At 36.4% G+C, this 16,378-nt stretch overlaps 1 protein-coding gene across 5 annotated transcripts in view; it reads left to right on the forward strand.

Moving 5' to 3' along the window:
* Positions 1–8,550, forward strand: part of LOC129771026 (serine/threonine-protein kinase NLK) — a 303,571-nt gene extending 295,021 nt beyond the window's left edge. For all 5 annotated transcript variants that reach the window (XR_008742259.1, XM_055774268.1, XM_055774271.1 and 2 more), the window contains one exon: positions 1–8,550. This exon is cut by the window's left edge and continues 22,833 nt beyond it. The gene's annotated coding sequence lies outside the window, so the exon portion shown is untranslated.
* Positions 8,551–16,378: the final 7,828 nt, after the last annotated feature.

Here is a 16,378-nt window from a genome sequence, read left to right on the forward strand (position 1 = left end):
CCTCATCAACTTCAGTGGGTTGGTTTTTGCTTTATCCGACTGATATTGAATCATAGAGACTTTAAACTCTGGGAGTTCATTCGTCTCTAGCCTTGAAAAGGGCCAATGTGGACAATGCCAATCCAAACTTCTTCCCCAACAACCTTGGCAAAGTAACTTCATTGTCGTGTTGAGCATCCGACGTTAACCGGAACTGGTTTATAGTTCCTCGTACCCCGTAGAAACGCTACCCCGTAGAAACGCGCCGTTCTTTGTAAGATGACGCCAGTAGTGTTTTATTTTATCCGAAAGGTCGCATAAAAAAGGCCAACATGAGGTTATGCATTTGTAAATCATTCACCATCATTACGATTGAGAGCTTTCATCGCATTCTTCTGTATTCACTTTTGACGTAGGATTACGTCTTTCGGGAACATATTGGGGTACGAATTGATAATCGAAAATCGAGCACATCGTGAAAATTGTCCAATTTCAAACACTTATTGCTCAGTCATTTCATGATGGATTGATGAAATTTTTGCGTAAATCGATTTCGGCAGTCCATAACAATTTTTTATATTGAAGAAAATAATATATGTCATGAAACTAACTATCGAACAATTGAAAAATCTCAACCCCTATCTTAACGGCAATACCCACTTCTGATTGGTCAAAATTGACGACATATGCGGCGGTTCCCTAATAGAGACATCAAAGCCATGCTGCCTGGGGGAAATCGACATTGCAAATATATGAAAGTAGGGAGAACTTTTGTTGCTACCGAAATGTATTCCCTAACAGAGACATCAAAACCAAGCTGCCTGGGGGGAATCGACATTGCAAATACATGGAAGTAGGGGGAAGTTTTGAAGTCTCACCAAGACCCTGTTTGATGGCAGCTGCCGATGAGGCTTTTGTGGATGTGGAAGAAGATGAGGTAGATGAGGAGGAGGAGAACGAGGAAGATGTGAGGGAAGACATGTGTTGCAGTCGTTGGGTCGAAGACGTCTTGGCCATTCGAGATGTGGTGGAGCTTGATGCTGACGATAGTTTGGAGCTTTTGCTGCTGCTTAGAAGCTGGAATGAGAGGATTGAAATGAAGGATTTAATTATCAGATTCAAAATTGAGAAAGGAATAAGATGAACGAAACAGATTTGGCATTGTTGCTTTTGTCTGGAACTCATGAATACTATTAAGACAAAAATACTAAATAAGCACAAATGAATTCTTTTATAGATCACTTATTCTACGTTCAAATCCAGCTCAAAGCCAAGACACAGTGTTATCCTGTATAGTGTGGTCAAATACTTATATTCAACTGTTCTTCGTCCATCTGAACGCTCTTCGGTTGCTTTTCTTCAAAAAAAAACTTCAAACAGTTTCATCGCTTGGTGTCAAAAAAAAACATGTTAACCCATAATAGGCCATGCGTTCAAAAATTCGAACAGCAAAATTGATAGTTTTTCATGGCTTTCGAAAACAACCATATAGTAAAATTTCTGCATCAAATGGTAGCTTAAAGGGCGAACACGAAATTATTGCGACACATTCAACAGGGCATAACTTTTTACCATTGGGTAAAAATCAACCAAATTTTGCACACTTTCTCATTGATGTATATTGTCTACATGCTGTCAAACTCGAAGTCGTGTTTTTCGATTCAATGAAAATGGAGATGAACCAACGCGAGTCGAGAGAACAAATTCTTTCCGAACACCTGGAATTTCCTGACCTGTCGCACCGGCAGTTGGGAAAAATGTTGAACATTCACCATTCAACCGTCTCCAGAGTGTTGAAGCGGTTCCAGGAGCGGTTGACGTTGGACCACGGCAAAGGAGCTGGAAGAAAACCGGGACCGGAGAATTAAAAGACGGAGGGAAAGGTGAAGCGGATGATTAAAGCAAATCCCAACGTCTCAAGCCGTGATTTGGCTAAAATGATCGGCATGTCGCAGAGCTACGTCCAGAATGCAAAGAAGAGAGCTGGACTACATACAGACAAGGTACAGAACTTCCTAAACAGCGATGAGTGACAACAATCGACGGCTTAAACTCGGGCACGGAAGCTCTACGAGAAGATGCTGACAAAATATGGCTGCTGTGTGATGGACGACGAAACGTATACAAAAGCCGATTTAAAGCAAATTCCGGGATTGGAGTTTTTCACCGGCAAGAGCAAGTTCGATGTGGACGACAAATTTAAGAAGAAGAAAATGTCGAAGTTCGCCTCCAAATATCTCGTTTGGCAGGCCATCTGCTCTTGCGGAGTGAGCCTTTCGTGACAAAGGGCACAGTCAATGGCGAGATCTACAAATCTGATTGCCTCGAGAAGCGCCTTTTGCCGTTCTTGCAGCAGCACGACGAATTTTTTTCCGCTATTTTGGCCAGATTTGGCATCATGCCATTATTCTAAAAGTGTCCTGGAGTGGTATAAGGCCAATTCTGTCCATTTTGTTCCAAAGGACATGAACCCGCCAAACTGTCCGGAGGAGCTGTACTGGGCAATAATGAAGCGGGAACTTCGGGAGAGCAAGAAGATAGTCAAAGACGAGAAGGACATGTTAAGAAAATGGAAAAAAACTGAGAAACTGGTACCGGATGACACTGTAAAGACTTTGATGGAGGGCATCAAGCGAAAATGCGTTCAATTTTACACTCAAGGCTCCATCGATTAACTTTTCTTTTGATTTTTGAAGTAAATATATGTATAAAACTACCCTAAAATTTTGGGTTGATTCTAAACATTATAAGAAAATTGGCATGACATTTTCGGTGTCGCAATAATTTCGTGTTCGCCCTTTAGTCTATTAGCTACCACTTACTATCAATTACATTCAATTTTGTGTAAATTTATTGGATAATAAATTCGGTTGAAAGCAAGTATGTGCGGAATGTACATAACCTAACATGACATTACAAAAAACAGAACCTAATAAAATGACCTATTCCAGTGTGACGTGACAACGGTTTGACTCACTAAAAACAGGTTTTTTCTCGTTTTCATGTATAAATCATACGATTCCCAAATGATAAACGATTTTATAGTGAAATTGAGAGAATTTCCTACAAGAATCTTCAGTTGGAGAATATTTTGCAGTTGAATTCGCTTGTTGCCAACCCAATAGTTTTGTGACGTGACAACACCTGTCTTTTTGCGGGTTCCGACTTTTGAACATTAATGAGGTATTTTCAGTTCCGTTCCAAAACATACAAATAAACTTTGTTCTATGATTTGTCAATGAAGGATGAACGTAGATTCCTGTATACCCAGTTTTTCGAAAAACTCGTAAGAACATGCATTTTGACGGCATGCATTTTGTGACGTGACAACGCGCTCTGTGCGAATAAACAGTCTCCACGAAGCGTTGTCACGTCACACAATCTATAAGTTGTATTTAATAATAATTTCACCGTATTGGAGCAAGCTATATACTATTTCTCATGTTTTTATTACTCTGAATACCTCTTACATTCCTCTGAGATCTCCCCTTCCCCTTCCAAAGGTCCATCCTATAGGGGAATGTGGTCCTAACGTGACCGGTGATCCTGAACCTACCCCTCTTTGTATCTCGGTACGTCCTATAGAATTTTCAATAGTATCAAATGAAAGGTGTTATAACGCTGACAATTTGATAGCGTGGTGACTTTTTTCTGGCTCTCTTCATTTTAGCGTTTTAGCGCCATTTTGCGTTTTCATTGCTTCAAAAACAGAGAAGAAATATTTCTGACCTGTATGCAAAATGAGTTCAATGTTCTTTTACCGAGACGTGTTCCCTAACAGAGACATCAAATCCAAGTTGACCAGGGGAAATCGACACTGCAAATTTATGCAAGTCGGGGGCATTTTTATATTGCAAGAAAGATGAGTGATACGATCAATTTTAGCAAATAAAATTTAAATTTGGAACGTTAATGTTGGTTGCTTCGTGAAATTTTAAATCAATGACCGATCGTGTATTGTGAAAAATTTAGCACAAGTGTAAATTTTCATAAATAAAAACCAATGTGTGTTCCCGCTCGAGAACAGGTCGTTTGGTTTAAAGTTTCTGTTTTCTGTTTCATTGTATTCATTTTCACCCAAGGAAAGTTTATAGAAAATTACCTTTTCCAATTCAATTATGTTTTCTTTATATTAAAGTAACATGTTTTTACTGAAGAGAAAAAATTATAATTGTGTTCGGTATTAGTAATAATGTTAGATTACGTTGGTGAGTTTTTTTTCTTTATTTCATCCATACATAACATAGGAGACTTCTCGTCTTGGATCACAGAGGGCGGTTTTCACCATATCTCGTTCCACTTTGGTATCTTTTATCTGATACGCACTATCCAACGACTGTCCTTCTGTCATCATCACTGGTGGAGTGAACAAACAATATTCAACAACCAAACAGAACGGCCCTTTACAGGGTTTACAGAGTTTTACGATGTAACTCTTCAAACATATCCAAAATCAACAGATCGCCTAACGGAATCCTACGTCAACTATGCGGTCGTGTCTCGGACACAACACTCCTGTGACTTTTTTATGAGTAATTCAGTCAAATGCAACAGGAACAAGCGAACCTCGACAAGTTATTCCGTATCGTTTGAGAGCTTTGGAAATATCACATACGAATAGAAACGGTGGTATGTTGGATGGCATTTGTCTGCATGCGAACGACTGCTCCAAAGGAAAATGATTACGGGATACATTATGACAATCCAAACCGAAACAAAATTTGGACGTTACTGCAGCTATCCATCCAACAACAACGGCCAAGCCACATATTCACGGTGTGAGGCTGATGTTGCGTAACTGGTGGGACCAACTTAACGTGGTATTGAGACAACTGTAGAGATCAGGTGAAACCATTCCAAGAGCTCACTATTGAACAAAACTAATGCGCTTGAGTCGAGTATTGAAGGAAAAACCGTCGCATTTCACGATTTTCGCTAATTTAGCTGCACTACACCACTCGACCACATGTAGATCAAGGTATTGGTTGAGCAACATTTCTGTATTCACGAAGAGTCCGAAAATTTGAAATCATGGTTCTTCAGGTGATGAATCCGTATGCTGCCAGACAGATCGGAATAGGTTGGCGGATTTGAATTTGCACATCTGATAGTACTACGAGTAGTAAGAAAATGCACATTTATCATCTCCTGTTTTCATTTGTTACCGTAATTTCCATCACTATTACACGTTTGCGTTGATTATTATTAATATTATTTCCCTACACAATCCAGCTTGAAACAATTAGCATAGCTGCAGGCAACTATAGTGCGGCAAATGAGGAAGTTCTGGCGAACAAATAGCTGCAAAAAGGTATGTAAACGATAAACAAATAACGCTATCGAAGTTGGAGGATTTCATGTGTGTCTAATTCGCTAATTCGACTACTGGCAACGGCGATAGTATTTAGTAATTAAATCACTAGCACCAACTGATTAAATTCTAAACGATAATGCAGGTCATTTATCGATTTGTATATATGAAAAACCCAATAACAATGCAATTAATGTTAATCAAAGCGTGTGAAAGCGTGGTAATATTTTAACCACCACCCTCATGAAGACAACATTGCAGAGCGCATTTAATTTCGGTTTTGTGATAAAGTTACGAATTGGCACTCGTGTACATATGACAACAATTGAAAATATTAATTCGCTGTAATACCAGATAACTGCATTTAGAATTAGACTTTAGTGGTGCGAGAATAAAGTTTGGAGAAGCAGAAAAAACAAAACATTGCAACCATCAAACAATAATTACCCTTAAGATTTAACGATAACGAATTGTAAGTATAGTAGAGTTTGAAAAAACAAAAAAAAAGAAACACCTTCAGCGGTTACCAAATTTAACACCTAACAAAATTAATATTTTTGTGGATTGCTCTATCCTATAGATTAACTGTTCATGATCTAACAATCAGTTGCGGAAAATTTGAACAAATCAGCATATTTGCATAACTTGCCAAGAAGATCTAGTGATTATTAACCAAAATTTGTAGCAGAAAAGGAGACTATGTAAACAGAAACTAGTTTTATCGTACGGTATGAATATAGCTTTTGAATGTGATAACCTGAACAGAAAGGTAAAAGTAGTAACAAGCTATCTTGAATACTAATCAAAAGCGCACTACCCTAACTCTAAACCCAAATCTGGTGTGAATACTGTAACCCTGGAATTCTGTAAACGTCGGTTGTTTTCTCCCTATTACTGTCGTTTACACAACGGAAAGTTCCAATGCACGTCTCAAGCTTCCTTTTTTTATTCTTTGGTTTCGATTCGCCCACTTAGGGGCAAGACCACACAGACCGCGACAGGATTTTGATGATAATAGTTGTTAATAGGTGACGAAAGTGAAATCCTCTGAACGCACGGTTTCAAACACAGCCAAAAAGCAATTGGAAACGAATTATTTCACAGCTTATACACACATTATACACAGATTGCGAGGAAGATTCAAACAAAAAATTAAAAAAAAAATTGAAACAGGTACCAATACCTAAGCAAGCACAACACAAAACTAGAATCCGCGAAATCGAAAACAAACCTGATAGAAAAAAAAACACAGTGAGGCACAGTTTGACGGAGTCACAAGTAAACCAAAAGGGAAACGTTTCACAGTGATATACAGCGTTAGAATTTTTCCCCATTTTGACTACGACCTTAGATGTGGTAGTCGGGATAGACCCATAATAATAACCCCCGAGTACTGTAGATAGCACCACCATGATAAGCCTTTGATGAAAATTTTAAATGTGTTACAAGAAACAAACAAAAAAAAAACAGTTATCAGAAATCAAGAGGAGAGACAAATTAACAATGTTTGGAACTTGGAAATTGAACCTATGTAAATTGGGGTATATATTATATATGTGAAAAAACCAGATCATTATATAACATTTCAAGAGAAAAGTGGTAGGAATAACATTTTGAGCGTACAGACAGAATGTATCATTTGGTGGGTGCTGGCTAGAAGGGATGAATATGTCACTAAAGCACCTTTAACACCTTCCGGTGCGAGTCTAACTCGTGATGCAGCTTTTGATCCACCCATGAAAATGTTGGTCATTTCTTAAACAAAATTATGTAATATTAACAATTAGCAACTAAATTCTCATTTCAAGGTATCAAAAATAAGTGAAAAAAAATGTTTTAAGTTAAACGGTTTAATTGTGATTAAACATAACAATGTACTAAAAGCCAGAAAATAATTAGGCAAGTAGCAGTTAGCAGTTATCACTCCTCTCCTTCATTAGTCTAGGGCATTGATAAGACTAAAATAAAATCGTGGGACATATGATGAAGTAGCTGATTGTGGATAATGGAAACCCAATGTGCCCCACGATTTTATTTTAGTCTTATCAATGCCCTAGACTAATGAAGTAGAGGAGTGATAACTGCTAAATGCTACTTGCCTAATTATTTTCTTGCTTTTAGTACATTATTATGTTTAATCACAATTAAACCGTTTAATTTAAAAAGTTTTTTTCACTTATTTCATTTTCTAGTTTTTAGTACATAATCTGTTTCATTAGAATATTTCTCTACATTAAAACTATTGTACTGTATTCTATCAGTCAAAAAATTTCATTTGATACCGATACTGAGTGGATTGCAGAAAATACATAGTGTGTTCTCCAAGTCAAGTTCGTTCGTTTGATACACATATCTCAATCAGCCTTTTTTTGAGATGATATGGAATCTGCTATTTTGTAGCGGCGGCCAAATTGGATTTTTCAAGATAAGCAGTTTTAAAATGACAGCAGAGATAAAGGTATTTTATAAATTCGGTCAGTTCCTATTGATCAAATTTCTATTAATGTGGGACAACCCTACAGACATACAAACATACATACTAACAGTTCAAGCTGAATAAAACCGTTTAATAAAGTAATTTGCTATTTTGTGATTGCGGTCATCTTGGATTTGGATTTCTCATGATCTACTGTGATCTACTATTCAAGCCCTTTCATTTGATACCCATATTAACGGGGTTTTGACATAATATGTAGTCCGCCATTTTGTAGTGGCAGCCATCTTGGATTTACATTTATCATAAATAACCGTATTCTACTAGTCAAGCCCTTTCATTTGATACCCATATTAATGAAGTTTTGAGAAAATATGTAGTCCGCTATTTTGTAGTGGCAGCCATCTTGGATTTGCATTTTTCTTAAATAACCGTATTCTACTAGTCAAGCCCTTTCATTTGATACCCATATTGATGGGATTTTGGAAAACCCATATTGATGAAGTTTTGAGAAAATATGTGATCCGCTATTTTGTAGCGGCCGCCATCTTGGATTTTCAAGATTATGAAATACACAGTTTTGAAATGACTACAGATATGAAGGTGTGTTCCAAATTTCAGATCAATCGGTCAACAGGAAGGGGGTCAAATTTCTATTAATGTGGGTCATCGCTACAGGCAAACATGTTACAAACATACAAACATACAAACATACAAACATACAAACATACAAACATACAAACATACAAACATACAAACATACAAACATACAAACATACAAACATACAAACATACAAACATACAAACATACAAACATACAAACATACAAACATACAAACATACAAACATACAAACATACAAACATACAAACATACAAACATACAAACATACAAACATACAAACATACAAACATACAAACATACAAACATACAAACATACAAACATACAAACATACAAACATACAAACATACAAACATACAAACATACAAACATACAAACATACAAACATACAAACATACAAACATACAAACATACAAACATACAAACATACAAACATACAAACAGATTACTGGGCAAGCTAAATAAAACCGTTTAAAAAACGGATACAAAAAAGGGAAATACGTATGGAAAACTATGTAATAGGAGTACCGGTAAGTTTCTTGGTTTTTTTTTTCAAAAATTAATGCTTTTTTCGGCAAAAATGGTTACAAATTTAAAATTCAAAGTATTGCCCATCACTAGTTATAACTTTTTCCCATTTTTCAGGCAATTCACGGATCCCTTTGCGGAAATAATCGGTCGGTTTGTCGGCAAACCACGAATCGATCCAATTTTTGACTTCATCAAAATTGGAGAAGTGCTGGTTAACCAGGCCATGTTGCATCGATCGAAAAAGGAAGTAATCGGACGGAGCAATGTCTGGAGAATACGGCGGGTAGAATAGGACCCCCCATCTAAGCCTTTCCAAGTATGTTTTGACCGGTTTCGCGACATGCAGCCGAGCATTGTTTTAATTCATACGGGACCCAATGTCCTATCTTTTGTATTATTCCCATTGCTTTTAAACGATCAGATATGGTTTGCTGAGCTACCCCAAGTGTATCTGCAAGTTCTTGTTGCGTTTGTAACGGATCTTGATCGAATGAAGCCTTCAATTCTTCATCTTCAAACTCCGAAAACTCCAGTCCGGAACGTTCTTCGGCTTCCAAGTTAAAATTACCACTTTTAAGCCGTGCAAACCACGTCTGACACGTTTGCTCAGTTGGAGCATGGTCACCATAAATTTCCACCAAAGTGCGACGACTTTCCGCAGCTTTTTTCTTCATATTGAAGTAATGAAGTAACACTCCCCGCAAAAACACTCTCGTTGGTACGAAATTCGACATATTCGTAGTGGAAAAAAAACTATGTTGTTTACGTTTCAACTTTTTGACATATACTGAAAAAGACGCGCAATGACAGTAGCTTTCCAACGAATGTTTGGAAATTTGATTCACTGGATTGATAATTAATTTACGCTATAAAACCGATGAAACTTACCGGTACACCTAATATAATACACACATCTCCTGTTGAGATGTCATTAATTTATATTCAGATTGTGATGTCTCGAATATTAAAATCTCATTCTCGGTAACCATCAAATGATATTAACTCTCGCCGAACATGCATATATACATAAACATTGTAGGTTCATTGTTGTATGAGATGAAAACACAACAGTTCGAGCAACTACAAAACAAAACAAAACAAACGATCGGAAACGTATAATCAGCAAATAATATTCTCTGTAAATGTCGCAATTGGTAGCATCGCACGGGAGAAAAAAAAATCTCATACCCAAGCAGTCAGTTTGGATTTCGTAAAGTGATTGTAACAAATAAAGGAACAATTGTTGTAATAAAGAGAAGATAAACAGAAACCGAATTCAGGAACAAGAGAAGAATGATTTAGAACCTATTGGCAAACAAGTAATGGATACTGCAAACAAACAAAAAATGACTTTTGTAAATATTTGTACATTTGTAGTGATTGTGAGAAAAATGACAAGCAAGAATTAAACGTCATTGTATAAATTGTACGCACAGGGTAGTACTGATTATTGTGAAATTCTCGTTGTTTCGGGGCAGTGGGAACGACTACCGTTTGGTCTCAATTTCCGAACACTTAAGCTAAGTTAGTTGGGCCATTACGAGCACCACGAGCTCGTAAACAGTGTCTCATTACTCAAAATGGTACTCTTGCGGGAAATTAATGTGGTTTTTGGATACAATAGAGTCTTTTCATTCATTTGTTCGCCATAAAATTGATTTACAAGTAGGGGAGAGGGGGGCACCTTCGGACACTTTTTTTTCCTTGATTTTTAATATTTTCTGTAAAAATAAAAAAAAATCCTGAATTCACCCTGGTTGTCATTTGGACATCAATGTATCATATGAGCGTGTTAAAGGTGTGCGTTGATGCGATTACGAATAGTCTATTCGAATCTTTGAAAATTACCTTTTTGTCCAAATGTGCCCCATGTGTGAGACAGTTTCGGACAACGAAAAAAAAATTTTTTTGTTTATCAGCAATTATTTACGTTTCCTCTTATTTCCAGCATATTCTGCATTTTTCTGTTTATCAGTATTTGACTGAAAGGAAACTGCTTGCTATGAGAGTCAGTAATAATTCGTGATTTTGCTTTCTTCCGTTTTCGAGTGGTGGTTTTCCGCGGTGAAGTTTTTGAAAAGGTTCAACATTTTCCGGGAACAAAGTTACCAAAGTAAAATCTATCTGTGCTGTAGACGCAATGTTTTGCAGCATTGTTGTATTACCCGATGAGTCAGTTGCTACCTCCGCTCCAGTAGGTGAAATCATTTGAGCAATAAAAATCCTTGTGGATAGCAACCTGTCATTCTGAATCCAGCTAGGATATTACTCAGATTGAAAGAAGCATTATAAGCCGATACAACTATACCTGAAAGGTCGTGTATAGAAATAGTTTTTCGAGGATGGTTGAGTAGCCAATCGATCTGGGAAACTGAGAGCTTTTGCTTGAAAGGGCCCATAACTGAAACATCCAGCGGTTGTAAGCGAATTGTGACATAAGGTGGAAAAGATACATGAATTGTGCAATTTTCTCGGCAATATTTAATTGTTTCCAAAGTGCAATGACTTTTTGATTGATTTTTGATTTTTTTAAATTGATTCGTTTACGTTGATTTTTGCTACCTTTTTGAAATGTTCCAGAACATTGAGAAATAGTTTTCCCGTTATGCAACCGTTAGTTGGGAAATTAGCAAAGACAATGGACCCAGTTGGACCACCTGTGAGCTAGAATCATGGAAACGTTCTATTCGAAACTAGTTCGACAGCTCTTTCCATCTCATCTTCGTTGATGCGGGTTTTAACGGTTTTCTTTTCGTAGTTTCGAACCATCATTAGGTCTGAGAATCAGACGAAATTGATGTTTGTTAGTAAGCAACAATCAGACACAAATTTTATGAAGTATTAAAAAGTGTCCGAATGTGCCCCACCACCATCCGAAGACTAATCATAATTTTATCCAATAAACAGACCTTTATTTCCCCGTTGTATGCACGTTTTTTCATTTCATATTAGTTACTAACTGAGGTGGTGTACTTAAATTTCTAAATCGTTCACAAAGGAATTAGGGAAATGCTTACAACTTCCAGCTCAAAAGTTTCGAAACGTGTATGAAAAAGGGCACTGTGTTGTTTTCGTAAGTAATAAACGATCAGGAGAAGTCAAACCATATGACAGTTGTTGGTGGAAGGGCTGTTAACTTACTTATATTTTTAATTTGGTTGAAAATTGTACCACTTAATTTTTACAAGCGTTGTCCGAAACTACCCCCCTTTCCCCTACACATTCATGGTGAAAAACCAAAAATACGTTTGATTACATTTGTCTCATTATTATCCCATTTTCAGCTAATCCCAGATCATCTACGCTCATATTCTATTCCGCCGATATTTTCGGCGGAATATGGGGGCATAGTTAGATCTGATAAAATGTTCTTTACTGACGGTTCATTCATAAACGGGTCAACTGGCTTCGGCATCTTCAATGAAAATTCCAGTGCCTCTTTCAAACTCAAAGATCCTTGTTCCGTGTATGTCGCTGAACTGGGTGCGATATATTACGCATTAGGGATCATTGGAACATTGCCCATCGACCACTATTTTATTTTTTCAGACAGTCTCAGTTCAATAGAGGCAATCCGCTCAATGAAAGTTGATAAACGCTCATCTTATTTCCTAACAAGAATAAGACAACTATTGAGTGTTTTGGTCGAAAAATTATTCAAGATTACCTTAGCATGGGTTCCCTCTCATTGCTCGATTCCGGGGAATGAGAAAGCGGACTCGCTAGCTAAGGTGGGCGCTTTAGAAGGCACACTTTTTGAAAGGCAAATTGCCTATAATGAATTTTTTCACATTCCTCGTCAGGACACACTCGTTAGTTGGCAGCGCATTTGGAGTGAAGATGAGTTCGGTCGTTGGTTACACACGATTATCCCTAAGGTCTCGACGAGTGCATGGTTCAAGGGATTGAATGTAGGTCGTGATTTCATTCGCGTGATATCTCGGCTTATGTCCAATCACTACAACCTAAACGCGCATCTCTATCGCATTGGGCTCGCAGCAAACAATCTTTGTGATTGTGGCGATGGCTACCACGACATCGAGCATGTTGTCTGGTCGTGTATCCGGTTCCATACTGCTCGCTCTCAGCTCTCTAGAGCACTGAGAGCAAAAGGCAGACAATCGGATATCCCCGTCCGGGATATCTTAGGTAGCCGTGATCCTGATCTTCTGCTTCATCTATACCTGTTCCTCAGAAACGCCGATGTCAACGTTTAATGATGTTTCATTCGTTGTGTCCCCGTTTCATATCCCTCCTATCCGATCGAGAAACTTTTACTTAGTCGCGGCAATACATACACACACTCTTTACAGATACACGGGCCGAAGGTTGTGCAGTCCACTGATGATTCAACAAGAGCCAAAGGTTGTACCGCTCATGACAACTCATCACGAGCTGATGATTGCGCCGGCTAGTGATCATTCTATCCTGGATTCCTCGAGTCGAGAAAGACGCACCACGCTAGATATGGGGTACAGACTAGGGGGGCGTTGCTGATTAATGGTCAGCTGCATCCCAATAGGAAGTATCCCGTGTCGGGCACACGTACAGAGCATTGGAGACAGCAACATCCCAATTACGAAAACACTTGTAATACTAACCTCGAGCCAACCACGAGTAATCGGTTACATATTACTAACATAGATAATAAGAAAAATTGTCAAAGTATTGGACTCCCGGCCCCGTGAGGCTAACGCCATATGAGCCTTGATAAAAATATATATTTTGGAAAAAAAAAAATATTTGTCTCAAATTCCAAACAGCAAAAATGCAACTTAAAAAAACATAACTGTTGAGCTACTAGACCGATTTAGAGGATCTAAATATCGAATTAAAGCCAACTAGTTATTCTTCTTCGGAAGAATATACTCGCAAAAAATGGATTTTGTGCTTCGAAACTTGATTCAAACCCCGAATTGGCTAACGCAAACATTCTACCGCTGGTTTTGACAATCGCTTTTTTGCAAATGCTTAGCATTATAAGTTATATGCAGTATCGATACCTGTAAACGATGATAAAATGAAGCCTACATCACAAAGAATGCCAGGGTTTTTATTATCCAACTAGCTGACCCGGCAAACTTCGTCCCGCCCAAAATTTGATTTTTGTTATCAATACCATCAAACATTCACGTATTTTACTAAGCGCAAGTTCATGGGTCCAATCGCAGAACTGTTCATTGATTGATCTTCTAATCAACCCTGTTGAATTTACCTTTTACTATAAAATGCCTAGTACATCTACCAAAACTCGTCATTATAATATCAGATTATTTTCAGACACAATTCTCGCTCAAGATTTTTCAACCACTTGCAAATAACATGTTTCTCCGTTACATGGAATAAATGTTTTGATACAGAAAATATGATAGAATAAAGACAACCCTAAATCGGACAATTCCTTCCTCGAGTTTTGCTCCTATCAACACATTCGGCAATCCATTTTTATTGGTATAGATGAAAAAAGAAGATAAAGATATTTCGTTCGCGCAAGCATCAAATGGACTAACAACGCTTGGTCGCTATGTAATTGTAGAACATATGGGAATTTAATTTTCCGAATTTTCCGTTTTTTAATCAGAGTTTTCCGAAAATTTTCAATTGTCATGTTTGATTGGAATATTTTTTATGCGTAAAATTTTAACCCTCTCCATTCCAGAGGAGAGAGGGTGTCATACCATCATAGAAACATTTCTCATACCCAAAAACCCTCACAACCCAAACCAAATCACAAATATTGTATAGGATATTCAATAAGAAATTTTGGCGGTTTAATTTAACCCCTATGTGGTTTAACATAGGATCTATAGTGAAAAACTTACTTTTTCGTTTATTTCACGCCATCCTCAAAAGCTTCGAGATAAAAATTTGAAAAAATACTGAATGTGCATCTAACTGCGGTGTATCAAGAAAAATAATCAAAAAAAAAATTCATCAAAAATTTTAGTACCATAAAAAATACTGAAATTTTGAAAAATTGTTTTTTGGGATTTAGAGATTTAGTACTACTCTAATTCATATTTAAATGTGTTTATACGGCTTTTCTAGATATGTGTGATTTTTTTCAGTGTTGCGCGGTACAAAAAACATTTTTTTTTAATATTTCTTAAGGGTCTGGCTGGGTACGGGAGTAAAAAGTGTCCCCGAACCAAATCACTAGCTGTATGGAAAATATTGTATAGGGTACTAAATAAAACACTTTGGCAGTAGTACCATATATTTTAGTCCTTATATGGTACACCATAGGATCTATGGTGAAAAATGCCCCTTTTTTTACGCCGTTCTCAATAGCTTTGAGACAAAAATAAGAAAAAAATACTGATAGTATATCTTACTAAGGTGTATCGATAAATATTTCAAACAATTTTTTCATTAAAAATTCTAATAATGAAAAAAATTTAAATACGCATCACAAAAAAAATTATATATTTTCTGGCATTTCGAAATTTTGAAAAAAAATATAACTTTGAGACCCAGGGTATTTTTCTTTCTACATGTGGCGTAATTTTTCCTGAATTTTTAAGAGCATTGCGAGACACTAAAATAATTTTCTTCATCGTCTGCATTATTATTTTATTTTCTTGAAATCAATTATTTCATTGTATTCGTGGTTTTCAATTGTAAGATAAAATAAAAAAAATTAAAATAATTCGGATTTTTTCAAGTGTTCTTCTCATTAATCCGAATGATCTTTCTACAAGCACTTTATTTTTTTCTCACAGAGCTCTATCGTACTGCTGACTCCTATGAATTTGGTAAACCATCTAAATCCAATGTAAAGATAATCCCATATATTTTAAGATACGAGAAAAACATCCTTGTACAGCGCAATGTTCTAAATATACAAAATTTAGACTAATGAAAAACTAAATTTAAAAAATATTTGAGCAGTAATGGGTCTCTAAATTCAAAATTAATTGAAAATGCCCAAAAGCCAAAAAAAAAATTTTTTTTCGCGCAATCCTCTTAAAAATTTAAGAAAAAAATACGCTACATGTGGAAAAAACAACACATACGAACGCATTTAAATAAAAATTAGAGTAAAATTGGATCTCATAGTTTTTTTTTCAAAATTTCGAAATGCCTTAAAATATATTTTTTTGTATCACAATAAACCCTCTAAAAATTCTGAAAAAAATCACATATACCTAAAATAGATGTACGAAGAAATTTGAACACATATTGAAGTACTGAATCTCAAAATAAAAAAAAAATCAAATTTAATTTGAAATTAAAATTAAAATTAATTTATATTTTTTTAGTACTTGATTTTTTGATGAAAAAAAATGTTTGAAAATATTGATCGATACACCTCAGTACGATGTACTTTCAGTATTCTTTTCCATATTTTTGTCGCAAAGCTATTGAGAATGGCGTAAAAAAAACGAGAAGATGCATTTTTCACCATAGATCCTATGGTGTACCATATAAGGACTCAAATATATGGCACTACTGCCAAAATGTTATATTTAATACAATATTTTCATTTGTATGACAGCCCA

Source organism: Toxorhynchites rutilus, chromosome 2 (assembly GCF_029784135.1).
Source record: "Toxorhynchites rutilus septentrionalis strain SRP chromosome 2, ASM2978413v1, whole genome shotgun sequence".
NCBI lineage: Eukaryota > Metazoa > Arthropoda > Insecta > Diptera > Culicidae > Toxorhynchites > Toxorhynchites rutilus.